Source organism: Mustela erminea, chromosome 5 (assembly GCF_009829155.1).
Source record: "Mustela erminea isolate mMusErm1 chromosome 5, mMusErm1.Pri, whole genome shotgun sequence".
Lineage (NCBI taxonomy): Eukaryota > Metazoa > Chordata > Mammalia > Carnivora > Mustelidae > Mustela > Mustela erminea.
This window is the reverse complement of record NC_045618.1, coordinates 88,796,204-88,824,146: the sequence shown is the minus strand read 5'-3', so window position 1 is coordinate 88,824,146 and position 27,943 is coordinate 88,796,204. Positions and strand designations below refer to the sequence as shown.

The 27,943-nt window shown below is 38.8% G+C and overlaps 1 long non-coding RNA gene across 1 annotated transcript; it reads left to right on the top strand.

Annotated features, from left to right (window-relative positions):
• On the top strand, positions 1-27,107 carry LOC116590001. The gene is made up of 3 exons (XR_004285477.1): positions 1-99; positions 3,009-3,144; positions 26,975-27,107. It is a non-coding gene; the product is annotated as an uncharacterized LOC116590001 (long non-coding RNA).
• Positions 27,108-27,943: the final 836 nt, after the last annotated feature.

The window sequence follows — 27,943 nt, the reverse complement described above, 5'->3', positions numbered from 1 at the left end:
GCCCAAAGAGGTATAAGCCAGGCAGAACTGGATGGCGTACTTATTGGGATTCGCTGCCTACATTCACTATTGCTTCATCCTGCTGTCCAGAACATTTGGGTAATACCTTTTCTTTTTCACGAAATAGGCCAGAAAATGGATGCTACAGAGAACCAGAATAAGTGGGTAGGCAGGTGGACTACTTAAAATTACTAGAATGGTGGCAGGTGGATTGTGCACAAATTACCCAGTAGATTGCATCAGCCTTCCGTTGCATTTTCCAAAATCCAGTTAGTGAGTTTTTTTAAAAAAGGAAAACTTGGAATTATGGTATTTTATAACTGCTCACATATATTCTGAAGCATCTTTAATGACAGAACATGTGATAATGATCAGATATTTCATTTTCTAGGAACTTCTTTAAGGTTATGGATGTCTGTTGTACAGATATCTTGCAGTGGCAGTAGATGTAAGTCGGGAGAAAATCCTTCTCTCAGATAATTTATGTTCTGTATCCATTCTTTCCTTCTCAAGAACCAGTCAGCATTTACAGATCAATTCTTCATGGTGTGGGAAAGTGTCTATCACTTTTCCTTATTGTAGTCTTCAAATCTGCTTCCCCATGATAACCCCTGTCTTCCGGACTGAGACGAGAAAGGCATTATTTAATACCATGGAGGTTTGGCCGTGGCACTTTTGAAAGCAGTGAGGAGATGTGGACACGATAAGGCAATTGGAACATCTTTAAGGAGTTATTTAGACGGCATCTCCAAGAGCATGATTCAAATCAAGGAAACGAGAAATGGCACAGAAATTATTCTTTGATTTCTGTTCAGTTTAAATCTGAGGACAAGCTTATCGAAAGCAGGTTGTTTACTTTGCAGTTAAAGGCCTGAGTGGAACAATGGGACTTAAATCTTCTCAGCAGTGACATTTTCATCGATGACATTAAGAATTTATTGAAAACCTGAAGGGCACATAAGAACAAACTAGGGAAAAGGGGAAAGGAATGCATCTGTGGGATAGGTGAGGTGTGTTTTGAGGATGGGAACAGCTCGGAGTCATGAGGTTGGGTGTTCTCAGAAGAGTGGCAATGATCCGTATAGATCTATGTGGGGAAAAAAAGATGGTGAAAATTAACCAGGTAGGCTTCTTTGTTCTTGTTTTCTGAAATAAATTTTATCTTCCAAATATATTTAAGCAATTGGTAACCATGTTGAGAAGGAGTAACCCTGGCTGATAAATGTGCTTAGTCTCTTCTATTTTGTTGTCATTGAGAAGTTGAATTAAACCACACACTCTGGGCAAACCATTTTAGTATGATTAAAAACATTCATTACATTTCCCTCCTAAAAGCAGCTCCCCTAAAGCACAGAAAAATGTTAAAAATGCATTTGCATTAAACTCTGATTCTTTTTTTAAATTGGAAAACATGAAAGCGCATTAAAATTTTTTCCCAGTGAATAGTCATTAGAGTAATAAGGAATTTGCTGGTGATGAATGTCTAGCGGGAACATGACCTACCTCATCCTTTAGTTTTCTTCTCATAAAAACAACATTTGTTGATAACCCAATTATGATGGCAGTACAAAGTTTATACAAAGTAAAGTCCGTGGACATTGGGGTTGACTTGACCTCAAAGCAATATTTCATGAAAGGGAGGGAAAAAACCCCTTTAAGTGTGTGACTATTTGAACCTTGTCTATACGTTATCTTGTATCTTTGTATGTCCTTGTTTCTTTTTGTACCATTTTATTTCTTGGCAGCACCTTGACTAGAAATAATTCAGGCAAAGAAAGTAAAGATGTAAAATAGCTAATTTTCCCTCAGGTGTTAAAAGTTCTGATTAAAGTTTTAACATAGGTAAAGACAGAAACTATTTGCTAAAATAAAATCTGATCTACTCCTAGTCTATTTCTAGCTATCATTAAGGTGATGCCATTACCACCATTATAAACATTTATAACATGGTACTTGTAGGGCAGTTTTTTAGTAACAAAAGGGAGTAAGGTGTAGTTGCTATCCTAATTACAGTTCTGCTAGGGAACAGATGTTTCCTGTTGGATTTATAAATGCTATTAGTTAAAGCAATACCAGCTAGTAAGAGATAAACCCCTGAAGTTAATGGATTAATGCAGTACCTGTTTTTCTCTCACTCACGTGAAGTACAAAGTACTTCCTGTTGTAAGCAGAATAATTTCACCACCCACACCCCCCAAAATGCCTGTGTCACAATCCCCAGAGCCTGTGAATGTGTTGCCTTACATCGAAAAGGGATTTTGAAGATGTTACTATGTTAAAGAGTTTGAGATGGGAAGATTATCCTGAGTTATCTGGATGGGCCCAATGTAATCACGAGGGTTATTAAAAGGGAAGGAGGGAAGCATAGGATGGTCCCAGAAGCCATGGCGTTACAGAGGTAGAGGAACCAAGCGAGAGACTGAAATACTCTGCTGCTGGTTTTGAAGATGGCAGTTGGGTCCAAGAGCCATGGAGGCAGCCTCTAGAAGCTACAAAGGACAAGGAAACAGAGCCTCCAGAGGGGATGCAGCCTTGCTGAGCTGTTTAGGACTACTGACTCCAGACATGTGGGAGGATACATTTGTGTTGTTTTGAGCCGCTTCATATGTGGTAATTTGTCGGAGTGGCCATGAGAAACTGTGTAGCTTCCGTGGTTATTCAAAGACCCATCTTCCTTTTTTTTTTTTTTTTTTTTAATGTCTCCGCCAGATACGGGGGCCGGGAGTTGTCTGCATTTAGTCAGTGGGTGGAGAAAGACAATGTATGGGGGTAGTGGGTGGTTTTTACAGACCAGGATGATAAGTGGTAAACAATTTTTGCTCATGTTCCACTGTTGTCACCCATGTCACAATGTCATACTGAAATTCTCCTTACACTTCATGATTCCCTTATCAGTCTAGTACTTTTCTATATGTCATTACAGGACCCTCTTGTCCATGTAGCTCCTCAGGCTAGATATCTGAAAGTCATTTTTGATACGGCCTTCTCTCCTCATCTTCCACATGCAGTCTGTGACTGAGTCCCGGTGATTCTAACCTCAGATCCATCGCTTTTCTCCATCTCCACTGTCACCGTCCTCATCCAACAAGCCATGTGGCTGCACCCAGTAGAGCTGTGCATCCAGAAGGACACGAAACCTGTTTGGTGAGTAGGTAGTTTGCATTTGCCATGGAGGCCAAACTGAGTAGTCAGCTGATCGTCACTAGCTCTTCCTCAGAGCCATTATCTGATAGAAATAACATTACTTAGTTTTTCAAAGTGCTGAATATTGTGAAGTGAGAATATGCCCTTTTCCTCATTTTTTGTTTTAAAGATTTTATTTATTTGTTTACTTGAGAGAAGGGGGGTGGGAGGGAGAAGGAGAAGAAGACCTCCCATTGAGCTGGGAGCCTGATGTGGAGCTCGATGCCAGGACCCTGGGATCATGACCTGAGGCGAAGGCAGACACTCACCTGACGGAGCCACTCACGTGCCCTGTTTTCCTCATTTTTAATGGGGAGCTAAAGGTCTGTAGTGACCTCAAGCCCTGTGAGATGAAGGCAGCAAATAACAAATAAAAAGAACACAGTCATGCCTCTAATGGTAAAACAACTTGACTTCTATGAGCCAGAAGGCCTGGGGGTAGAAGAGAATAAATTCAAATAATTACGTTCATGATCTTTATGAGAGAGATTTTTGCCTTAATTTCTCAGCACTATTGATGAGTTACGCTAGGCCCTGAACACCAGCCTTGCTTACTGCTTTCTTCAGTATGGAGCTTGAAGTTAACACCATAGGGAACATAGGAGTAGATGTTGTGAGCCTTGAAATATTACTTTGCTACACTTCACCAGATGAATTCAATCTGAATGCCAGATGGTGCTACTTCATTTGTATTTTTACAAAAGTGAAATTCTTTTGTTTTTTTTTAAACAAGAAATAGGGATCATATTGGTCCCAGAACAATGTAAAAATTGTCATATTTTCGTACAACTTGCCTCATCCTCCTATCGCATATAAGCCTTAATATAACATATGTACACACACACACACACACACACACACACACACACACGTATTTGCATATATATGGTTTTTAAGTAATACTTTGTTTAAAATACCCCTATATTTTTCACGTCAAAAAGTAATGTGTGTTCATATCAAAACATTTAGAATATATAGATGAGTAAAAAAACCACCGTCCTAATTTAGGAAATGTTAGCTATTTGGTGCACATCCTTCTGTTAAGTATATTAATTCATCCTTCTCAAGAGCTCAACTTTTAAAATGTTCTTATCTGTACCCAAGATGCCATAATGACCAAAAATTCTCATTAGACTTCAGAACTTTATAAAATACTATTTATTTATTTACTTAGAGAACATAAGAGGCAGAGACAGAGAGACATGGCGAGAGATTCTCAAGCATACGTCCCCCCGCCCCTGACACTGAGCACGGAGCCCGACAAGGGGCTGATCTCATGATCCTGAGATTATGACCTGAGTCGAAATCGAGAGTTGTACGCTCAACTGACTGAGCCAGCCACGCTTGCACCCCACACCTTATGAAATACTTTTATCCACTGTGTTATAAGACATTACTGTGCGCACATTCCTCATGCTAAATATCTGGTAGTCATTTTGGTTTCTGCCCCCCTCCCTTCCCTCCCACATCTAATTTGTTATCACGTCCTATTGATTCTAGTTATCTTTTCACTTTTCTTCCTCTCCACTGCCCCATCCGCTGATTGGCCTGGGCACATATGTCTTCTTCCCTAGACTACTCCTCTTTCTCCGACCCCTTGCTCCATTTCTCTGACCCCTTGTTCTCCCAAGGCTTCTTTCTTCCTTCTCTTTCTTCCTTCCTTTGTTCCTTCCTTCCTCCCTTCCTTCCTCTCTCTCTCTCTTTTCCTTTCCTCTTTTCTTCCTTTCTCTTTTTCTCTCTTTACACTTTCTTTTGAAAAAAGATTTATTTGTTTATCTTAGAGAGACAGAAAGCAAGAGCAGGGGGAGGGCCAGAGGCAGAGGGAGAGAGAGAATCTCTGGCAGACTCCACACTGAGTGTGAAGCCCAACTCAGGGATGGATCCCATGACCCTGATAGATGACCTGAGCCAGAATCAAGAGTCCATGCTTAACTGACTGAGCCACCCAGGCATACCTCCCAAGGCTACTTTCTTGCTCATCAGCGCCTTCCTAATAACTTCTTGCCCTTTAGATTTCGTTTTTTGGTATCATTTCTTCCAGGACATGTTTTCTGATAAACCCATCCAGACTGGATTTGGTAGGTCTTCTGTTCTTAACACCATGTGTGTCTCTCTATTAAACTGCTCATCAGGGGCACCTGGGTGGCTCAGTGGGTTAAGCCTCTGCTTTTGGCTTGGGTCCTGATCTCAGGGTCCTGGGATCAAGCCCCACATCGGGCTCTCTGCTCAATAGGGCGCCTGCTTCCCCCTCTCTCTGCCTGCCTCTCTGCCTACTTGTGAACTCTGTCTGTCAAATAAATAAGTCAAATCTTTAAAAAAATCCCTGCTCATCACAATGGTCCTGCATCCTGTTAACTTGTCTGTATTCCTCGCTGTGTTCCTCGTGCTTAGCAAATGCCTGCCCTTACAGATGAATGATATACATCATTGAAAGAATGAATGCACATAGTAGGAAATTCAGTGAAATGGGTGAATGGGTTCAGTTTTGCCCTCTGAGAGCCAAAGACTGATTTTTGAGTGAAGGAGTGATCCACATACACAGGACTTTAGAACCGGTAGTATTATGGGAGACAAATTGAAAAGAAATGAGATAAACCAAAGAATACTGCTAGGAGATTGCTGCCTGATCTAATGAGAACATTGACTCTTGTTATTGGGAATAGAAAGATATGAGGACCCTCACATGAATAAGCAAAGATCTGCTCCTGGTCACTTTGGGGCTAGATAATACAACTAGAACTGGAGGGGTCCACCCCAAATAGGCAACTTCAGGAGAAGAGGTGGTGGGTAGAGTCTGGAAAGGTACTTTAAGAAAGAACGCTGGAAGATCCCTAAAGCTAGCTCTTTTCTTTCCTACCATGTGCTCTTTAGCAGTGGAGTCACTTAGTTGAACTTCTTTTTTTTTTTATTTTTTATTTTTTATTTTTTTTAAAGATTTTTATTTATTTGTTAGAGAGAGAGAGAGAGAGATACAGAGCGCAAGCACAGGCAGACAGAGTGGCAGGCTGGAGGCAGAGGGAGAAGCAGGCTTCCTGCTGAGCAAGGAGCCCGATGTGGGACTCGATCCCAGGACGCTGGGATCATGACCTGAGCCGAAGGCAGCTGCTTAACCAACTGAGCCACCCAGGCGTCCCACTTAGTTGAACTTCTATTTGGGTTACGTGAACTTATTTTCCAAAGGAAGAGGGTTTTTTTTTTTTTAAGATTTTATTTATTTATTTGACAGACAGAGATCACAACTAGGCAGAGAGGCAGAGGGAGAGAGAGAGAGAGAAAGAGAGAGGAAGGGAAGCAGGCTCCTTGCTGAGCTGAGAGCCTGATGTGGGGCTCAATCCCAGGACCCTGGGATCATGATCTGAGCTGAAGGCAGAGGCTTTAACCCACTGAGCCACCAAGGTGACCCGAAGGGAAGAGGGTCTTAATGACCCTCAAGGCTGTGTATCTCTTCTCCCAAGAGGAACACTTCAGTTTTCTTCGTTTGCATTTTAACATGGTCTAGTTGCAGTAGTCATATAAGGAACAGCACACAACACAATCTGTCAGCTAAAAGTTACAAAACAGAGCCGGGGGTTAATTCCTGATGTCTGCAAATACTGAGGAAATACTCCAAAAACAACATATGTATTGTGTGTGGGTCATACAATGGATCATAATTATAAACAATAACATTTTTGAATAAAAAAGGAAAAAAGATGTCAACATAGAACTGTAGTTATTGACCCACACTTAAAGTTGGCTCATTATATTCAGTATATTGCTATATTCAAGTAATATGTTAAATGTATACTTGCATAATCATGTATTATATGTTTGTATGTGGTATGTGCATGTAAAGAGTACAAAGGATAGTCTTGGCACAGGTACTATATGATTCCAAACATAAATGGAATTTTTAAAAAAATTAAAAAAAAAAACAGAATCGGAACTATAAATATAGAGAACAAACTTGTGGTTGATGGGGATGGGGGAGAATGGGAGATGGAGGATTGGGAAAAACAGGTGAAGGGGAGAGGGAGATATAAGCCTCCTGTTATGGAATGAGCAACTCACAGAAGTAAAAAGCAGAGCATAAGGACTGCATGCAGTTAATGATATTGTAATAGTGTAATGGGACAGATGGTAGCTGTACTTGTGGTGAGCATAGTGGAATGCATTAACTTATCAAATCACTAAATTGTACACCTGAAACTAATGTAACATTGTGTGTCAACTATACTCAAGTTAAAAAAAAAAATAATCTTCATTCTCAGGGAGCTTATACTTTGGATGAGAAGATGAGCTATAGGCCTATGCAAGCATAAATAGAAATACAAGATTTAATACAATATTTAGAAAATACAAAATTTAGAAATACAATAATTTAATGTATGGGTGTATGACTACTTAAGCCTTTGGGTTTCAGAAAACATTCTAACTTATGGGGAATTAAAGAACACAGAGGAATTTATAGTAGGGGGAAGGAACATATCCTGAGAAGGAATGCGGCAGGGACTCTGAAAATGAGCTAGAAGGACTAGAAAACCACCAAGTCTCTTCTCCATCTCCCCTCTTCTCCAGCCAGTCCCATCACTGACTCACTTTCCAAGGTGCCCCACAGAACTCAGGTTGGCATGTTGCTGACTGGCTACTTGATTCCAGTTCCAAATTTTCAGTTGAAGAAATGTGATCATGTACAATCAGAGAACAGGAGGGATTTATAGGTAATATATAAAGAGACAAAAGGAGCAGATTTCATTAGATGGCCAGAAGGGCACAGACCACAGCTGGGTGCAAAAGCTCAGCATTCGTGTCTTTGCTCCTCAATGTGTGGATCACAGCGATTACTTCTATCCATTAGCAACATGGTGGAGGGGACGAACTGGGGCTGCATTTTCACTAAGTTGATTATTGCTGAAGATCACAGCTATGCAGAGACTCAGTTTCCACCTCTATGTGGTTTGAATAATAATTCTTTCCATTGACTTACAAGTTTATTTTGATGCAGTAATTGTTGGAAAAGTGTTATTTTATGAATAAAAGTTATTATCTAACTCACACACACACAAAAAGAAATGTGATCATGCTAGTTGGACTGAACATCCATCCTTTGTCCAACCAACCATGATTCGCACAACTGTGTAACAGAAATAGAGCTGTCTGGGCTCAGAGAGGCCATTTTCAGAGAACATGATCATGAATGTATCAATGTGGAGGGACATCTATCCTTATTTTACCTCCAGGAGGTATGGCTGAACCATTAGATTCCAACTGGGTAACAGTTTCTGGGGTTATAAAAATAATGAGGGCTTGTCATAACAACCCATGATTTGGTCAGAATTTCTATTTGGTGCTGTAGAGATTTTTCTATTGAATGGATGTTTGCATGTGTATTAATCACAGCTATGCCTGGTTGGAATGTCATTCTGCCATCTGTCATAGCAGCTAACAGTCATACTTCCTTTCCTCTATTTCAAAGCTTCCTTGTGGAGAAACAAGTCTTTGTGGGGTAGTGTAGGATTCTATTTTTGTGAATAGTAACTAATTTATTAAGTGTAACAGAGACAAATCTAACCATGAGGATAGGTCTGTACATGTTCAGAAGAGCTCCAGATTATATTATGTGTGATTCTCTCCCAAACTTAAAAACCATTTGCATTCTTCCTTGTGTTTAGTTTCATTTTAATGTGCTGTGCTTTGTAGGAAAATATCAGAAAAGAGTGGTTCTTCCAGAACATCTATGTGGCATGAGACAAAGTGAGCACCTTGAGAGTACAGCACGGAAGATGGGGAAGGATACGCTGCAGTTCAGATGGCTTGAGCTGAGCTCGGGGAGAAGATTTTGGATGGTTTTTCAAACTGTCCTTGACATAATTTTGATAAGGAGGTAATATGTGTAGTGAAGTGGCATTTGTTCAAATTTGCTTTGGAGAAGGATTCATTTACCGATATTATGTTAGTTCCTTAACCCCTTTGCTCGTTTATTACTTAAATACACACAGTCAAACTTTTTATCAGGAGAGCTTGTGAGAAATACTGAATATGGCTTTATGTAGGACACATAGGCTACAGTGATTCTTGCATATTAGGTTAAAAAAAGGCAAGGCCCAGGTTTAATGAAAAGTCAAAGTTTTTTTTTTTTTTTTTTTTTAAATAAACTTCCAATAGGGAATCTAAAAATAGAGATGGCTTTTATATCTGTATGTTCAGAAATGCCAAGCTCCTCTTTTTTCATCTTTAAATGAAATTTTAAGTAGTGAAAAGTTGTTAACTCTAGGGTTTAAATGGGATTGGAGAATGTAATATGAAAAACATTCTATATTATGAAAGTCCAGAGATGATATATGTTATATACAACTTATACTTTCCTGGGTAGAATGCTCATTCATTCATTTTTGGGCTGGCAGTGGAAATTCCAGATGCTCACTGATCTCACAGTGGGAAAATGAAAGAAGAAGAATCAATGATGTGTCTAGCACAAGGGAGTAATTCTTCTCTACAATGGCGTTCAGGTGAGTGAAGCTCCTGGGTTCTGAACTGGAACTTGGCTATGAAAGTAAGACCTCAATTTACTGCAGCCTCAGTGGCAGCAAGTTAGCTCTTTCTGTAGGCTGATAGGGATGTAAGTGATTTAGCATGTGACCTGCCTGCTTTTCAGATGAGTGGGGAGACTTGAAGGAGCTGGAGAACAATTGATAATCTTACTTGGTGTAGAAATCAATGCCTGGAGCCTGAGCCACATGGATCAGCATCTTTCTGGTGTCACTCGGCTACTCGGTGATGGCATCCTTCATTCATTCACACAATGCATTTTTATTATGAATCTAGCTGTGGCTCAGTGCAAATGTCAAGTATGCTGATGTGCATTGATCTAGGATTCTGACTGTAGGATTAATCACACTGAAAGCTACCTAAAACAGAGGTAATGGGTAAACAGAAACCTATGAAGAGGCTTCTAAATTGCAAAAACACTCATTGTTATGTTCGATTTTACAGTTTAGATCTGACTTCTTAGATTAGCTTGCCTTCGTAAATTCATAAAATATCTTGCCTTAGTTGACTTCTATGTAAAAACAGTTAAATTTGTTTTAGTCTTAAAAGAGTTGTGGTATAGTTATGCTTGAATTATAATTCATTCCACCTACTGAAAACATATGTGGAAGACATTTTATTAAATTCTCTGAGGAGGACAAAAACTATACTTAATATAAAGTATGGTCCTTTCTCCCCAGAAGTTTGTAGTCTAATAATGAAATTGAGGTGTATGTAAATAAAATAATATTGGACAGAATGTGAAAAAGGCATATGTAACAAAATTAAGTTTAGCTATAGTTTATAGTTTCATAATGCCATATTCTGGAATAATTTTAAAATTTTTATGGTTCTTTTATATGTAGGCTATAAGGAGAGCCTGTGTGCAGCCATGAACATATGTTTACACTAGTGTGCAAAGGCAAGCATGTTACTAGGTTGGTTTGCTGTGCTAGATGTTATGTATAAGGTAGTAGAAGTCCGAAGACCTATATGCCATTCTTTCTCTTTACCTTTTTGTGTGATGTGGGGCTCAACACCAAATATCTCTGGATCCAGATACCTCTCCTGGGTAAAGACTCGTTCTTTAGTTCATGTGAGTGATCAGGAAAAGTATTTTGGTAACTCTAAGAAATAGTTTTCTTTTGATTTAAGGTATTCACTCTAATTCTTATGTGGGCATTTGAATATTATGAAGACTAGTTGCTTTATGATGATAAAATGTTATAGTTTGCTTTGTACATATTAAGAAGCCATAAGTGTTTTTAATTGCCCTTAATTCTCCATGGCATGTTCATTTTCATTCTTAATGGCTCCACATGGCTTAAAATTAATTTGCATCCTTACCCAATGTCATATTATGGCTCTTTGATTACTTGCGGAAGTTCTCTGACAAAGCTAAGATGCACAAAGATTTTCTTTATGTGCCTATTAGTAACTAATTACAAGTATGACCTAAATTTTACAATCTGTATATCCTACCTCATTCCCAAAGGATAATCATATATAGCTTTCACATAATAACTGAAATACTAGATTCAGTTGAAATAAAATTCATTTTTATAAATGGAAAAGATTTACCAATGCTAGGTCAAGGACGACTACTCCTTAGTAACCCCTCATTTAATGCCTGGATTTGACTTAATGCAAAGTTCTGTGAAATGAAGATACATTACTTTATACTGCTTCCCTTTGTGCTGCAATCTGACATTCCTGGCTTGCTGGAAGGAAGCAGATGGATCTTGGTTCCTGTAGACTGCTTTGTGCAGCTTTATTTTAAAATTGTTACATATGTATTATGACTTTAGACTCGGAGGAGCCCCAGAGACTTCATGGAAGGTTGAATTATAATATGGCGAAGTCACATGCAAATGGAAGAGGTAGTGAGCAGGTGACTTTGGAGCTGGCTGGGAGAGGAAGCTTCTTCCGGGATTTGGTCTTGAGGGAAGAGACAGAATGCAGAGGGCCTGTCAAACTCTGGGATAAATTAAAAACATCTTTTCTTCACAGGAGGCATCAATTTAGGAAAGGATCCATTAGATGGTACCAGTAGAATATTAGAAAAACAATTCCTGCCCTTCATCTGAGAGTCAAACTAGAATAGGAGAAAAATTAGAATTCTTCAGGAGCCACTCTGCAGGGTAAACAAAACAAAACTAAACAACAAAACAAAACAAAACACCTCGCCTGCTTTTGAGGAAGAGGTTTTCAAGATTTTTCAGCACCAAACTCCTTATTTCCAAGAGAAATCTTACATAGCTTCCTACATTTCGTCTGAATCCCCTTCGTTTATGAAATGGATAGAAGTAGGGCGGTTGCACTTTGAAGCAGGGGTGGGAGCCCAGCCTCGGCTGGTTGTCAGACCTACTGTGGCACCCCAGGTAACTCCTGGAGCTCAAAGTTTCCACAGACCATAGTTTGAGAACCACTACTTCAAGTTATAAAGGAAAAGAAATGTTTAGACATGTAGAATTGTTAACTATATAGCTTTGGTCCATTTACTTAGCCTCCCTGAACCTCAGTTTTTTTTAATAATATGTAAACTGGGAATAATAACATCTACTTCAAATGGTCATTGTGAGGATTAATTTAAAGGAGCTAATGGATTTAAAGTGTTTAAGGGCATGCTTGACACATTGTGATATTAAATAAATGCATCCATGATGCAATTCAATTTCCTCTCTCAAGACGTTTTTGAATCTCTTACTTCCAATGGCAATAAACCATTATGTGTCAGTTTTTAAGCTCTTGTCTCTCTCAGCTCCAAATCTCTCATCCTTCTGTACCCTGTTCTGTCGTGCTGAGGTTCAGAGTCTAAAAACCACATTTCTGTTTGGTCTGAGTCTGCATGCCGGGCTCTGCCGACAGGGGACTTGTCATCCCACAGGATGTATGAGCACTTTTGAATTTTATCGGGGTCATCCTTGCCTTGTTCTATCCTGGCAGGGGCAGTTGAAGGCAGTCTGCAGTTTCTCTAACACTGGCAGGATTAATCTTGTCCTCCCTCTTCAGAGACGCAAGCACCTGGCAAACAACAGCCCTCTTCAGGGATCTTGTGTCCCAGGCACAGTCAGGCTCCACAGAGCTTCTAAACTGTAGTAATCCCACTCCCTTCCCTCTAGGGGGATAGTGGCTTCGTGCCCTTGTTACCTCTGTCATATCTTAAGAGTTCTCTCTTTGCCTTTTTAGCTATTCAGTATGTAGCTAATGATTATCTATATTGAACTCTCTCTATTAAAAATAACTAGTATGGTTTCTGTGCCCTAACTGGAGCCTGGCAGATACTGCTATCTACTCCCCTCTTTGTTCCCTACTGGGATTTGCTTTTGTGTCCCAGGTGCCTTCATGATTAACTGGTGTCTAGGAGTCCATATATAGGGTAACTCACCTGAATGTCTCTCTATTGGTCCCACACTCAATATTTCCCAATCTGGACCCATCATCTTAACTTGTTGCAACACCTGCATTTTCTCCTTTCACTATATTGGTCAGCAGCATCAATGTGTGTTTTTGAATGCATTGAAGGCACAGTCTCTAAACTTGATCTCTACAGCAATTGAAAATGTTAATGCTTTGGAACTTCAGGTTACTGTAATAGCTGAAACTAATTTTGGTGTAAGATATTTCACACTAATTTTTACAAATCATTAGTCTTTTACTTTCTCCCTCAATAAAATACGATGATAAGAATTACTCTTATATATGTCAAAGAGATATCTAATAGCAATGCCTAGGTGGCTCGGTTGGTTAAAGGTCTGCCATCCTGCTCAGGTCATGATCACAGAGTCCTGGGATCAGAGTCCCATTTTGGGCTTCTTGCTCAGTGGAGAGCCTGCTTCTGCCTCTGCGTGCCACTCTCCTGCTTGTGCTTGTGTCTCTCTGTCCCCTACTTGTGCTTTCTATCTCTGACAAATAAATAAATAAAATCTTTTAAAAAAACAAAGAGATACCTAATATATACATGAATATATACATTAGATAATATATCTGTAGGTTATTAGAATTAAGAGAAATTTAGAACTAAACATTATGCTAAATTTAACATATTTTAGAGCCCCCCAATCTAATTATAACAGGTGGGCTCAAGACTGATTATAAAAAAAGCTTAAGCTATGCTGAAAAATTTAGACTGCTCCACTTAACATAAAAAAATCCATTGTGGTTTCACCAAATCAATAATATTGACCAAAAGTTGAGAGAGTTTGAATTATAGTTATTAAATAATTATTTAACATAATTGTGTTTTTTGAAAAGCCATTCCTGTCTTGCATATAACTATGCTTGAAAAAAAGGAGTCTTCAGTGTAAAAAGAACGATGAAACCACTCAGTCTCACTGGCATATAATTTTGGAGGGCATAAAGAGTTATTTTATTCCTAATATTGAATGAGTAAAGGAACAGATCAGGTAATGAATTTTAAATGATTTCAGTTTTCATGCTGGATCAATGTTTTCTACCACTAAAATTTTTCCTGAGTAATTTTGGTTTTGAGAAAATTAGAATTGATTTACTTGTAATGTAGAATTCAGAATGGAAACAACTAGAAGCCATGCTGAATAATAAACTAAAATATAGATTTCTTGTTCCAATGTTTAAAGGACTTCACTCTTGAAGAAAAAAAAAATGAACTGTGGTTAACCCAATTTCTCATCTGTGTGGATATGAATTATATGTATAGTGTGGCAACAAGAACTTGATAACCATAATGTGCCCAGACAGAATAAAAAAATTCAATAAAATTCCAATGAAGTGCCAGATACTTTTACCTTTTAGATATACATAGGAATTGAAATACCATCAAAAGAACTACATTCTGCATGCTGTGAACTGGTTATTCCTATTGGAGAAATAAATAAACAACTACATAAATATCTTCTTTGAGCAAATGGACAGTTAAATTTTGATGATTTAAGCAGCTTTTTTCTCAATTAAAAATGTTACAGGGTAAAGTTTTGAAGAAACCCTATAAAAATAATAAAAATACATTTGTAGCAGACTTCAACAGTTCCTTTCAGATAATGAGATATTTGGTTTTCTTTACTCAGTTCTTAAGTGTAAACTCCATCTGAATTGTCATACTATGGCCTCTTAATTTTTCCAGTGTGTAAGGATTTCTAAGAATATGTATTCATCCCCCCATAACATATTTGGTTACTAAGAAATGCCAGTCATCTGATAAATATTAATGAGATTTACTGTGTTCTGGAAACTTTTTAGGTCCTGGGATGGGGTTGGGCTAGAAGATGGGGGCTAGATACAAGATGGTAAAGGCACCCTGATCAGATTACGTTAGCAGTGGAGAATTTCATAGCTCACCATGGTTCTTAAGGGAAAAGTAAAAAAAAAAAAAAAAAAAAAAGGAGATAATTAGAGTAGGAGTTTAAGTATCCATGTTGGTCACATTCTGACTATAGTCCATTCGAATATGTCCAGAAGCCATAAGAGTGTGTATGAAATTATCCATATGTTATATCAGTAGCAAAGAGAAGATTATCAAATCATCTTCCTTTTTGAATAAACCTTAATGGATACGGTTGAGACCATTCATAAAAATTGCATCCTGGTATATGGTGGTGGGTCACACCATAGAGCCATCCTAAGGTCACTCCCTGATAGCATGGCTAGTTGGGTTAGAAGTAGTCCTGTCCTTACAGAAATAATAAACCAAAGAGATACATTCACCTCGATGTTTTTAGCAGCATTGTCTACAATAACCAAAGTATGGAAGTGGCCCAAGTGTCCATTGACTGATGAATGGGTAAGAAGAGTTGGTATATATATACAGTGGAATATTATTCAGCCATAAAAAGAATGAAATCTTGCTATTTGCAATGACATTAATGGAGCTAGAGAGAATTATGCTGAGCAAAATACGTCAGAGAAAGACAAATACCATATAATTTCACTCATATGTGGAATTTAAGAAACAAAATGAATGAGCAAAGGGAAAAAATGAGAGAGAAACAGAGAGACAAAACAAGAAACTGACTCCTAATTACAAAGAACAATATGATCGTTATCAGAGGGGAGGTTGGTGAAGGGATGCATTAAATAGGTGATGGGGATTATGGAGGGCACTTGTTGGGATAAACACTGGGTGTTGTATGGAAATGTTAACATACATAACACTGTATGTTAACTAACTGGAATTTAAGTAGAAAGTAAAAAAAGAGTGGGGTTGCTCTTTATTTTTTTCATTTTATATACTTAACAGTTAAAAATAAAATAAGGAAACCAGAAGCCAGTATTTGACTTTACTATGACTCTCTTAGGGAAACTCACTATTCACACACTCAACACTAGTCAAGTAGTGAAGGGGAAGACTAGCTGGTACCAAATGCTGAGGACATAATGATGAAAGGCTTAGTTCTTACCCTCTGTGAAATGGATTCTGGTGAGAGGAATACATTTGCAATGTGTTAAGTGCTTATTGCAGAATGGCTTCTGGCTAAGTTTTTCTAAGTTGTTTAATTCATTTATGTGTTTTGACCAATCTGAGCACTCTTTCCACCAGTTGTTTGACAAAGTTGCAAAACAACTAGTTGAGCTGGTGGTATGAGAGATCCACCTCCTGTTTGCCCCTCCTGATCAGGACCATAAACTTTAAGGGTGAGCCAGTGCACCCTTACCCCTCAAGATAGAAGTATCTGACAGGAGGCAAACTCTGATGTGTAATCTCTGTCTCCCCAGCCCCAAACTCCAAATTAGGGGATGTTAGAGAACCAAGGATTAGAAATAATCGGAATGGGAGAGGTTTAGGTGATCAGGACTCAGACTTCATAATGCTCCCCATCTCTTTCCTCCATGCACACACTCATGTTAACTCCTGACTGGTCCGTCTGAACTCGTCTATTATACCTATGCTGTGGGGTAGAATGGGGTGGGCTTGTCTCCTACCTATTAATTTCTCTTTAAAACACAAAAGAAGGAGGCTAATTGCTCAAGGAGATAGAGTTAGGTTAACAAAACCATCCTAATTTATATTTTGTCAGGTCTTGTTCATCAAGTCAGTGTTTTCTCATGAGGTTTATATAATGTCAATGTCTTTTATTTCTCTTTCAAAACAAGTGATGTCAATCGTATATGGCAGAAAAATGTTCAAAACAAGCTGAGACCTGTTTTCCTTTCCTCATCTCCAAGAGGAGATTATTATCCAATAGAGCTTTTAAGAAACACCTATACTTTTTAAAAAGCGACTGCAACACGCTTGCTATGGTCTGAATGTTTGTCCCCTCCACCTAATTCATATGCTGAAATCCTAACTCCCCAGGGCCATGGTAAATGGTGCCTTTAGGAAGTGATTTGGTTATGACAGTGGAGACCTCATGAATGGGATTAGTATTCATATAAAAGAGACTCAGAGAACTCCCTTGACCCTGTATCCCCACCATGTGAGGATAAAATTAGAAGTCTGTAACTTAGAAGAGGGCACTTACCCAACTATGCTGGCTCCCGGATCTCAGACTTCCAGCCTCTGGAAGAGAAATAAATTTCTGTTGTTTATAAGCTACCCAGTTTGTGGTATTTTGTTACAGTAGCCCCAACAGATTAAGACAACATCTCTATTACAATAGTAATTAGAAACAGTCTTGGAATGTATACCTTTATTAAAGCCCTTATCTCTCAGTGTGGCAGAATGTGTCTACTTAACTCTTTTGTCTGTAGACTCTATGCATCATGAGGGCAGAGACTGTGTCCTATTTTTCTATACAATTCCAGTGCTCGGCACACTGTCTAGCACAGGGCATGTTTCAGTAAGTATCTACTGAGCCAATATTTGTAGAATGAAGAGGTGGATATTAAAAATTTTTCTTCTAGTTATAATGGAATTCCATTGTATGATTTTTGTTTGATGTCCAATTTTAAACAAGTTGTTTTTCTTGTCTGTAAGATCTGATAATGTCATTTTTATAATCTTTTGATTAAATCAAGTGTACAGCATTTCCTTTCAAATATGTCAGCTTATTATTCTGTAGTTCAGTCATCTCTCTCTGGGTAATGAGGAGCTCTGAACTGTAAGGGACAAGAGCGCTACATAATTCAAATGTATTATACTTGAAGCAAAGTTTCTTTTCAGGTTAAAAATTATATTGGATTTCTTTTTAATCAAGGGAAAGTTAACACTGACATTCAGAGGACGGTTTTTGTTCCCATTACAAGTCTTTGACTTTCATTTATTTGTGACCTATTTTTTTTTTTCATAACATTAAGTAGATGATGCCCCCTTTCAATGAGTAACTGGGGAAAAAGAAGTAATGAGGCATACATGAAATGAGTTAATACAAATGGAAGAAGTGATGTACTTAGGACATTGATATTATCACCACGATCCCTCTAAACATAATGATTTATTAGTATTGATGGCATTTACTCACCGACAGCCCACTAATAAACATAAAGTAGTGAGGCATCCCTGCCAGGGAAGGAGCTTCCTCAGGGAATTTTATTTAAATGGCCATTTACATTTATTGCATGCATTACTCCTAAGATTTGGAAGAATTTTTTCACTGTAAAATGAAAAAGAATAAACTTTTTCAGATGATTGCAGTGGACAAGTCAAGTTTTTGGAGTTATGTACTTGGTATTTAATGTGATAAATTAATTTTAATGTAAGCAATTATTAGATTTAAAAGTTACTCTCCAAGTTATAAAATGATACCCATTTGGGAAATTTTCCTTGATTTACAAGTAGTAAACAAGTAGTCAAAGAGTGTATTTCATAAACACCAATATTTTCCCAAAGTGATTGGTCATTTTTTTCCCCTCAAGCTTCAGTAGAAAAGTAGGAAATTCATTAACTCATCCAATGACTGAGGATGAAAACTGCCATCTATTTAAGATTTAGCCTTTTGCTATTATGTCTGTATATCTAGTCGAATACTAGACATTCCAGAAATGAGTTGTCTCTACTCTAGCTTGGCGAATTATTTTTGGGTGGAGGAGAGAAGGGAGGGAATCCTGGGGTCTATAAGTATTGAGCCAACAGGTAAAGCCTTGCTGCTTCCTATTTCTTTTTCAGAGCATGAGAGATACTACTGGGATAAAAATAATTCCCTTGGAAAGTAAGCATTTTAATAAAAATGTAAATTATTTTAGCGTTAGTACTAAACTTCAGATTAGTAAGTATGGCAGTGATTGATGAAAATGTCGAGTACTGGCAAAAGTGTTAGTAAAGGAGAAATTTTTTTCAACCTGTCTGCGAGACAGTAATGCATTATTACCTAAAATCATTTCATTAAAGGTAAACATTTATCTTACTCTCAAGATTCATACTTCTTGTAAAGTCAAAGTTGAAAATACGGTAATTAGTCTCAGTGGAATTTGTGCCTCTGCTCTCATAAAGGTCGTCTGAATTTTCCCAGATGTTATGATTAGTTTCCATTATTTTTAGCTTATCTTTCTTTCTGGTTCCTCATTTTCTTTTTTTCTTATCTTTCCCTGTTTTATCAGAACAAATTCCATTTCTCATGTAAGGTCCAAGGAAAGCTTAGAATTACTTATAATTGATTTGAACCTATTTTTCTTTCTCATCTTGGCCGAGTACCTCCATTTTCTTACTTGTTCAAAGCTGTGCTTGGGTTACTTTTACTGTTTTCTTTCACACTGAGCTGTTTGGAAAAATGAAATCTCAGCCCCAAGTCTTTCAAATATTATTCTTGTGGCCCTCAAACTTTCTGAACATTAGTCTTTGATTCCCTCATTTCCAAGCTTAATTTGTAGCTGGTTTCCTTTTGTACTTTATTATGGACGTTAATGGCATTTTTGAAGTTGATTTCACGTGAAATTAGGATTATGAATAGAATATTATGTTGTAAGTTTAGAGTACCCTGTACTTCCTGACTTATAAGACTATTTAAAGTGATTTTTGTAAAGCACACGCTTCACAAAACTGGTTTATTACAAGATGAAGGAGCTACAGAGCATATTAAGAAGCAAACCACTAGTCTCCCATATAGTTAATCCTGTTTTCTAATAGTGAAGCAAAGGGACTTATATAGGAGGGCAAATTAATGCCATTTCAAAAGATTAGAAAATATATCCAAAACATTGGGAGATTTCAGAAATGAAAACAGATTAAACATAATGATTTATCCAAACCCTTCTTGAAGTAATTTATTATTTTTAGGCAATGCCATTCTTGGACTATGATAGTCAGGAAGGCTACTTCATGTTATTCATTAGTTTTTCCTTTTATATATCTCCAAATCCATTATTGTGATTATTAAATAAGGTTTTGTAGAAAAGTTTTGTTAAACAAGTACATGTTTATTTTAGTCACATCTTATGATCAAGATGCTTTTATATTTATAATATATTTAAAAATATTTTCAGCAAGAAATGCTTCCAACTTACAAAACAATTTTAAGTACAAGTCAGGGCCCTATAAAAAATGAGAAAAATCTGAGGAGAGTTTAATGAGGGACTGTTTACCAGAGTTTAAGGAAAGCTGGATGACTGTTTCAATAACCCATGGCTAGTAACAGCTGGTTACTTCCTTAGGCTTGCAGGAGAGTGGTATGGAGTCTGTAAGTTTCCCCCATTGATGCGTCCCTCCCATTAAGTGTGATGTTGTTGCCCTTGTGTATTACCTTCCTTTTTGGTGTGGGCTAACCTAGTCACCTGCTTTTGTATGTTCTATTCAAGAACATACTGAAAGTAACGGAATGTCACTTCTGAGATTAAGTTATGAAAAGTCTGAATTCTGCCTTTCTTGATGTCTCACTCACTTGCTCTGAGGGAAGCCAGCTGCCATGGTTTGAACTTTCTGTGGACAGATCCTCATGATGAGAAACTCAGAGATGCCTCAGTCCAACTGTGACACCATACGAGTGAGGGGGAAGTGGGTTTTGCCTACTTGAGCCTCCAGGTGAAACCACAACTTCACATGGCACATTGATGACAGTCCTGTGAGAGACCTTGAGGCAGAAGCTCTCAGAATCTGTGAGATAATCCATGTTTGCTGCTTTAAGTTGCTGAGTTTTGGGGCCACGTGTTATGCAGCAATAGATAGCTAACTCAAGAAGTTAGGGGACAGAGCAGTTACTCAAAACAGAGAGGGTTGTGTGGCGATCTCCTGTTGGGAGCTGTGGCTTTCAGGCAAGGGTTGTATTCATTTTTCAGGAAGTTGGGAGAATAAATACCCTGACTTCACTTGTCTCTGGAGCTCCTTATCTGTCAGTCCCAGTCAGAAGGTGGGAGGAAAAGGGGCCCTTTAACGCAGTCCACATAGGTTAGCCTCTCATGGCTTGGAGAATTGGGGAGGAAGGGAAGGGAGGATCTGGAAGATACCTAGCACATTTAAAGAAACGAATCCCTTTGTACTCCCCATTCTACCGAAGAAACCATTATTCTAAATGCAGTTGAAATCCTCTCTAGTCCTCCCTGAGCACATTCTTTTCCCTTCACCCAGAAAGAGTCATAATCCCAATTTTGGGGCTTCTCATTCTCATGCAAATTTTCATGATGTCTGTTAGTCTAGGTTTCATGATCACAGGGTCCCAGGCATCTGTTACAATAGTATTTTATCCTTTGATTCTTATATGGTGGTTGCTGATCTGTGTGCACAAAGGGGGTCCTTCTCAAACTATGCTGGCTCAGCTGAAGAAGAGCACTGGTCTGTTTTTTCTTCCATGGTGGCAGTCAACAAACATTTACTGTAAAGGCCCAAAAGGTAAATATTTTAGTTTTTGCGGACTACAGGCTTTCGGTATTAAACTATTCAGTTCTGGCATTGTAGTGAAAAACAACTATAGACAACATGTTTTTATTTTAATTTTTTAATTTTTAAAAAATTTTAAAAAGATTTTATTTATTTTACAGAAAGAGAGGCAGCGAGAGAGGAAACACGAACAGGGGAGTGGGAGAGAGAGAAGACAACTCCCCGTCAATCAGGGAGCCCAATGCAGGGGTCGATCCCAGGACCCTGGGATCATGACCTGAGCTAAAGGCAGATACTTAATGACTGAGCCACCCAGGTGCCCCAGCTATGTACAATATGAAAGTGAACTGGTGTGACCGTATTTCAATAAAACTTTATGCACAATATTATGCAGCAGGCTGGGTTTGGCCCATGGGAAGTATCTTTGGTCTACAACATCCCTGAGGAAGTGACATTGGGATTAGTCATCACAGTGGCACATGTGCACTCCAGAGGGGAAAGGTTTGAGCATGAAATCATAAAAGGGTCCTATTTGCACGAGGAAAGCAGGTCTGCTTAGAAACTCCTCTAAAAGGGGGCCCAAGCCTTTAAGGAGAAATTGAGCACTGGGAAGGAGCAGGGAATGCATGAAACAGATGTCATGCTGGCTCACGTTGAGTCAGTCAGAGTGGATAGTCTGAGTGTCATAGCACAGTCAATGCCACCCTACTGGGCTGGAGAGGGATGATTTTGTGGGTCATGGTTTGCATGGGACATCAGTACCCTGTTCTAGAGCGCAGTGGCGTTGAACGTGGTGCCCTGTGGGCAGCAGGGAATTCAGTGATTCTGTGACCACAGTCCACAACCTGCTCTACCAAAGCTGTTGAAGGCACCACTGAGCAGACTCCTCGAAGTCCCTGATGTGGAACCAACCTGGGGAGGTATGTTCGTGTGGTGGGAGACGTGAAGGAGATGAAATTCTGCAGAGAATTTTGAGCTATCAAACTGCAGATCTAATCATGGGTGGGATACCTCCTGTACCCACAGGTGAGGGGTGAGGGAACTGTATGAAGTCCTGGGTCATATGAAGGTTACACAAGCGACTAATTTATTTTTCCTGACGTGTACTTCCTAACATTTACCTACCGTGAAATGCCAGTTTGCATCTATCTTTTCTTTTTAAAATTCACGATTCAGGGCACCTGAGTGGCTCAGTCACTTAAGCGTCTGACTGTGGATTTTGGGACTCTTGATTTCTGCTCAGATCATGATCTCAGGGTGGTGAGATTGAGCCCTGCATGGGGCTCCATGGTCCGAGCACAGTTTGCTTGAAATTCTCTCTCCCTCGGCCCTGCCCCCCAACATGTGTGCTCTCTCTCTCTTTCTAAATGAAATCTTTTAAAAAATAAAATTCATAATTCAAAAAGTTCTATGAAACACAAATCACAATATGTTCTGAAATAATACAAAGGCAATCCATAATCAAAGTTTTCTAAACAAAGACATTTCCTTCCAAAAGAAGAACTCAATTCCAGGCTATAAAGTACTGAATTATTTTAGTTCTGTCGCTAATAAGCCAAATCTTGAGTTCTTCTTTGAAGAAAAGTGCGTTGTTTAGAAAAATAGTTTGGTAAGCAGTTGGGAGTAGACTCTCATGGGTTGGAGGGGAAAAGGAAATAAAGAAATAGTTAATCTTATATGCTTATAAAGACTGTGTAGTTTAAGATGGAGTAAAGCCAAGAAGAATAGAGAAGAAAAGGAATGTGGGGGACAAGGAGGAGGAGAGATTAGGCTATGTGTCAGGACTCTGGAAAATATGGACAGTGTAGCCAGTGAGAAATTCCTGGTGGAAGGGTGACTGGAGGACTTTTGCTAATGTCTAATCTTTGACACTAAGTTGTTTGCATTGTTGTCATGTAATGTTCCTTGCCTTTGAAAGCCCCCAGGAAAGTGTGATATTTCTTTCCTTCTTTTTTTAAAAAAAGATTTTATTTATTTATTTGACAGACAGAGATCACAAGTAGGCAGAGAGAGCGGGGGTGGGAAGCAGGTTTCCTGCTGAGCAGAGAGCCCGATGCAGGACTCCATCCCAGGACCCTGACATCATGACCTGAGCCGAAGGCAGAGGCTTAACCCACTGAGCCACACAGGTGCCCCATGAAAAGTGGGATATTTCTTATTTATTTTTTGATACACTTATACGTTATGAAATGATTACCATAATTGGGTTAGTAAATATCTCCATTACCTCACATGGTTACTATTTCTTTTTCATGGTGAAAGCATTTAAGATCTACTTTGTTAACGCTTTTAAATTTAAATTTTAATTTATTTTAAAATTAAAAATAATTATATAGATTATTAATTTCAGAGGTGGAGTTTAGTGATTTATCAGTGCTCATTACATCAGGTGCCCTCTTTAAGGTCCATCACCCATCTCCTCACCGACTGCCTCCAGCAACCCTGTTTGTTTCCTATAGTTGAGTCTCTTATTGTTTGTCTCATTCTTTGAATTTGTCTTCATTGTCCCCCCATTTTACTGTGATATAATTGACATACATTATTGTATATGTTTAAGGTGTACAACATGATGATTGGACACACAGATACAGTGTGAAGTTACCACAATAAGTTTAGGTAACATCTATCACTGCAGGTAGTTACAATGATTTTCTTTTTTTTTTAAAAAGACTTTTTAAAAAGACAGTCTCTTCAATAAATGGTGCTGGGAAAACTGGACAGCTATAAATAGAAGAATGAAACTCGACCATTCTCTTACACCGTACACAAAGATAAACTCAAAATGGATAAAAGACCTCAACGTGAGACAGGAATCCATCAGAATCCTAGAGGAGAACATAGGCAGTAATCTCTTCGATATCAACCATAGCAACTTCTTTCAAGATATGTCTCCAAAGGCAAAGGAAACAAAAGTGAAAATAAACTTTTGGGACTTCATCAAAATCAAAAGCTTCTGCACAGCAAAGGAAATAGTCAAAAAAAACAAAGAGGCAACCCATGGAATGGGAGAAGATATTTGCAAATGACAGTACAGACAAAAGGTTGATATCCAGGATCTATAATGAACTCCTCAAACTCAACACACATGAAACAGGCAAGCATATCAAAAAGTGGGCAGAAGATATGAACAGACACTTCTCCAATCAAGACATAAAAATGGCTATCAGACACATGAAGAAATGTTCATCATCACTAGTCCTCAGGGAGATTCAAATTAAAACCACATTGAGATATCACCTTACACCAGTTAGAATGGCCAAAATTAACAAAACAGGAAACAACATGTGTTGAAGAGGATGTGGAGAAAGGGGAACCCTCTTCCACTGTTGGTGGGAATGCAAGTTGGTGCAGCCTCTTTGGAGAACAGTGTGGAGAATCCTCAAGAAATTAAAAATAGAACTTCCCTATGACCCTGCAATTGCACTCCTGGGTATTTACCACAAAGATACAGATGTCGTGAAAAGAAGGTCCATCTGTACCCCTGTTTATAGCAGCAATGGCTGCTATAAACCCCTGCTATAAACAGGAGTTTATAGCAGCAATGGCCACGGTCGCCAAACTATGGAAAGAACCAAGATGCCCTTCAACGGACGAATGGATAAGGAAGATGTGGTCCATATACACTATGAAGTATTATGCCTCCATCAGAAAGGATGAATACCCAACTTTTGTAGCAACATGGAAGAGATTATGCTGAGTGAAATAAGTCAAGCAGAGAGAGTCAATTATCATATGGTTTCACTTATTTGTGGAGCATAACAAATATCATGGAGGACAAGGGGTGTTAGAGAGGAGAAGGGAGTTGGGGTAAATTGGAAGGGGAGGTGAATCATGAGAGACTATGGACTCTGAAAAACAATCTGAGGGGTTTGAAGTGGTGGGGGGGTGGGAGGTTGGGGTACCAGGTGGTGGGTATTATAGAGGGCACGGATTGCATGGAGCACTGGGTGTGGTGAAAAAATAATGAATACTGTTTTTCTGAAAAAAAAAAAGACTTTATTTATTTATTTATTTATTTGACAGAGAGAGAGAGAGAGAGAGAGAGGTAGGCAGAGAGGCAGGCAGAGAGAGAGGCAGAGAGAGAGGGGGAAGCAGGCTCCCTTCCGCGCAGAGAGCCTGATGCGGAACTCGATCCCAGGACCCTGGGATCATGAACTGAGCTGAAGGCAGATGCCCAATGACTGAGCCACCCAGGCATCCCATTACAATTATTTTCTTATATGAACTTCTAAGATCTACTCTCTTAGCAGCTTTCAGATACATTCTACAGTAATCTTAGCAATAGTCACCTTGCTGTGCATTAGCTCTCTAGAGCTTACTCATCTTCTAATTGCAAGTTTGTATCCTTTGACCAACATCTTCCCATTTCCCCCAACCCCCAACTCTCGACCGCTAACATTCTTTTTAAAAAATTTTATTTTATTTTAATTTATTTTTTAATAAACATATAATGTATTTTTATCCCCAGGGGTACAGGTCTGTGAATCGCCAGGTTTACACACTTCACAGCACTCACCATAGCACATACCCTCCCCAATGTCCATAACCCCACCCCCCTCTCCCAACCTCCCTCCCCCCAGCACCCCTCAGTTTGTTTTGTGAGATTAAGAGTCACTTATGGTTTGTTTCCCTCCCGATCCCATCTTGTTTCATTTATTCTTTTCCTACCCCCACAAATCCCTCATGTTGCATCTCCACTTCCTCATATCAGGGAAATCATATGATAGTTTGGCAGCTACCATTCTACTCCGTTATTTCTATGAGTTCAGCTTTTTTAGATTCTGCATATAAGCGAGAACGTACAATATTTGTCTTTCTCTGTCTGACTTATTTCACTTAATAACACCATACCCTCAAGATCCATCCATGTTATAAAAGGCAGAATTTCCTTCTTTCTCATGGCTTAGTAATAATATTCCACTTTATCCATTCATCTGTTGACAGACACTTAGGTTGTTTCCACCTAAGTCTTGGCTATAATAAATAATGCTGTAATAGACATGGGAGTACAGATATGTTTTTGGAATAGTAATTTTGTTTTACCTGTGAACATATCCAGAGGTAGGATTACTGGATCATATAGCAATTTAATTTTCAATTTTTTGAGGACCTCCCTTTTTTCCATAATTGTACCAATTCACACTTCTACCAACCGTGCCCAAAGACTCCTTTTTTTCAAGAGCCTCACAACCATGTGTTGTTTCTTGTCTTTTTGATAATAACCAGTTTAGCAGGTGTGATGTGACATCTCATTGTAATTTTGGTTTGCATTTCCCTGATTAGTGATGTCAAGCATCTTTTGAGGTACCTGTTGGTCATTCGTATGGCTTCTTTGAAAAAAAGTGTTCATTTAGATACTCTGCCCACTTTTAAAATAATTTTTTTTGCTATTGAGTTTTTTATATATTTTGGATATTAACCCCTTGTCAGATAGATGGTTTGTAAATATTTTCTTCCATTCCCATAGAATATTTTCTTCCATCACCTTTTTATTTTGTTGATGCAAAAGTTTTTTAGTTGGATGTAATTCTACTTAGTTTTGCTTTCTTTGCTTCTGCTTTTGTTATCAAATCCTCTGCAGTGCATCCAAAGTCATATTTTTTGTGTGTTCTATTGATGTTCTAGAACTTCTGTAGTGGACACCAGACTTCCTCAAAGGCTGTCTTGTCTGTGGATAATTAACTAAGACAGTGTTTACCGGGGGTTCCTGATGATCGGGGGAAGGAGCTGAAGCTGGTTCATGGGCCCCTGTGGGATCTACAGCTGGGACCAAGGTCTGTATGGCTTCTCAATTCACAGGTAGGTGAGTCTCCTGGCATATGGTGCTGGATCCCACAACCACTGCAAAGGTGGTTCTGTTCAAGGATTGATACTCAAATTGCTCTTGTTGAGGAATGCCTTATGTTGCTATTGCTGATGTCATTCTAGGAAATTTGATATCTCTATGGAGACAGGTCTGGGGCTCTTGTTTGAAGTAAAGGGTACTTAAGGATGTGTGGCAAACTTCACATTCACTCCTCAGCTGATGCCATGAAGAAGAGGAATGTTATATGAAGAGGGACAGGAATCTGGGAGGTCCAGTGACAGTGGGATGTGAAGCAAATAAAAGTCCTTGTGGAAACTGATGGCGACCCAGATAAGCAGTGAAGTATGGCATAGAGCCCGTTTTAATCAAATAAGCCAGAGGGAGGTGAATCTATGACACCTAGTTCCCGATCCTTTTATGCATTCACACTGTCTCTTTAACAATTCTGAGAAGTCCTACAGTAAAAACAACAGCAAAAAATAACAATAGTGAAAGCTGCTTAATTGTGTTTAATCTAGAATTTTCCAGATTTATTTGGCTCTGTGTCCTGTTTCTAATACCCACCAACATCCTATAGGAGTAATGTTCTAAGGAACAGTCTTTGCCTTTAAACCATTTCTCTAGTTGATCAAACCCTTCCTTTAAAAATAATCTTGGGGCTCCTGGGCAGCTCAGTCAGTTGGGCATCCAACTCTTGATTTTGATTAGGGTCATGATCTTGGGGTTGTAGGATCAAGCCTGGCATTGGGATCCTCTCTCTCTCTCTCTCTGTCTCTCTCTCTCACACA